We start from the raw sequence: 2,158 nt of genomic DNA on the forward strand, positions 1-2,158 counted from the left end.
GGTCAGAAGAGAGGCCTCTGGCTCAAATCTTCAAGAGCTAAAGGTTAGACAAAGATGACCCTGACGCAGGATCCGAAGCAAGAGATGGAGCTATGGTGCATGCATACCACACCCCCCAGGAAACAGGCAGAGAGGACTTGCGTCATGCCTTCGAAAAAGGTGGTACTTACTTACAAGGTGGTTCAAAAACTATGTGGGGGAAATACAATGAAAGGATAATGGAATTTGTCCATAAACTTTGTGAAGCCCCCTCGTACATCCCAGCCTAATCTTGCCTCATTAACTTAAAAGAAAATTCACACCCAAATGGGACCCTAGCCCCAGGCATCCAGGCGAGGATTTATAATCCATCACAAAGTGGAAGACTGTTGCTACAAGGGTCAAATAGAGGAATTCCCTTGCTCCGAGTCTCTCTTTAGACATCATCATCATATGGGGTTTTCCCCACTGCAGAATCCATTTACTCAGTCCTTTACCTGAACCTATTCTTTCTCCTGTAGCCCATTTTTCATTTATTTATTTATTTTCCAGAATTTTACGACTTTATTCTCCCTTTCCAACATAAGGTTACTCATTCAGTGACATCGAGTTGATGCTAACAGAACTATGATAGTCTAGATCAATTTCCTTTGTAGGATTAACAATCTCAATAATCTTCCACTCTACTTCTTTAGACTTCTCTAGATTTTTTTTTTTGTTTTAAAAAATGCATAATGTATCAATTAGGAGTCCGTCTGGCTATGCCAGACTGACAACCACGAGAGAAGTTTCCTTCGGTCCCACACAAAAGAAGGTGCGGTCGGCAGTGGCAATGCCCTCTCTGCCTGGGCAGCCGCAGCAGCAATCAGAGGGTCGGAAAGACATCCACACTCACAGGACCCAGTAAGCTTTGTCAGATCTAATCTGGCACCAGGCTCACTTAACTGTGTGGTTTACAGAGCAAAAGATGCAGTCGGATGCACAATAGCATCAAGCTTTTCCGCTGGAAGAATCTTCACTCTGTCCTCCAAGTCCCATTACTCCTGGGGTCACCCACCATTAGCTGTGACTCCGTGGTGGCCAACATACAAGTTTATGGTCATTTATGGTGCTTGTAATTGAAAACTAATATACTTACCTTAGTCAAACAACCAAATTTAAAGGATTCATTAGAGATGAGTCTAGGATTAATTTAGCCAGTTTGGGGTTTAGGTTTTAATTCATGCTTGGTCTTGGAATAACTGCAATATCAGGTTTTGCTATAATAAGAAAGCCAACAAAAAGAATAAAATAGATGAATAAATGGAACTGGCAGTTGCAAAAACTACCAAGTTCATGATATGCAGTATTAGGAGGAACATTTCATCGAGGTGCGGCTTCCAACATACCATCTTGAGAATCCATAAAAACAAAACCTTCTGTATCAAAAGGGATCTCGATAAGAGGACTCGAACCCTCTATGTCCAAGTGCAGTGGTTTCTCTTGTTCATAACTCAGGCCTGAATTGTCTTTCATTTGAGTATCTTGCTCCTTCAACTCTAAAGATTTGTGTGGGGCTGAAGCTACCATGTCTTCGTCTTCCTGTAGAAAGCTACAAATCATGCTGGGTCTATTGCAGGAATTACTGTCACTGATTCACAGCCATTCCACACCACCGATGTTCTCTTCGCCTGCCTTTTTTACTGTCAGAAGAGTTCTTGTCATGTTGAGCTTCTTCATTGTATGGCATTTGTATTTTAACGTTGTTTTATTATTGCCTTCAGCACCCACATGTTCCTCCCCATCTTCTTCAAATATAACACAGGTCCCAAGAGCGTCGTCATGCTCCCCAGCAAAGAAGCACCTGCATGGTAGGCTTCTCAGTGTCGATCCCCAAATCTTGCATTTATTTTCACATTTTGAGAGAAAGTCTGAATCAATAATTCCTGACAATTCCACCAAAACCAACTGTTCTTCCTCCTCTTCCCACTCCTCGCAGCCCCAACTCTCAGCAGCCGCCATGATCCCGCCCATTTTCCATTTATTTTGACCCAACCTTTTCCAACTTGAGAAGGGGCATCAGGGTCAGCTGCTGGGTGAGTCCAAATTACTAGTAACAAAAACAGTCTCATCTCTGATAGCACCAACATTCCCACACTACCCTCCCACCCCATCATCTCTGAGAGCACCAACGCTCCTA

General features: G+C 43.0%; 1 pseudogene; it reads right to left on the reverse strand.

Moving 5' to 3' along the window:
- Positions 1-1,341: 1,341 nt before the first annotated feature.
- Positions 1,342-1,980, reverse strand: LOC101662330 (annotated as a pseudogene).
- Positions 1,981-2,158: the final 178 nt, after the last annotated feature.

This window comes from Echinops telfairi, unplaced genomic scaffold (genome assembly GCF_000313985.2).
Source record: "Echinops telfairi isolate 266 unplaced genomic scaffold, ASM31398v2 ScPeMD7_23;HRSCAF=83, whole genome shotgun sequence".
Lineage (NCBI taxonomy): Eukaryota > Metazoa > Chordata > Mammalia > Afrosoricida > Tenrecidae > Echinops > Echinops telfairi.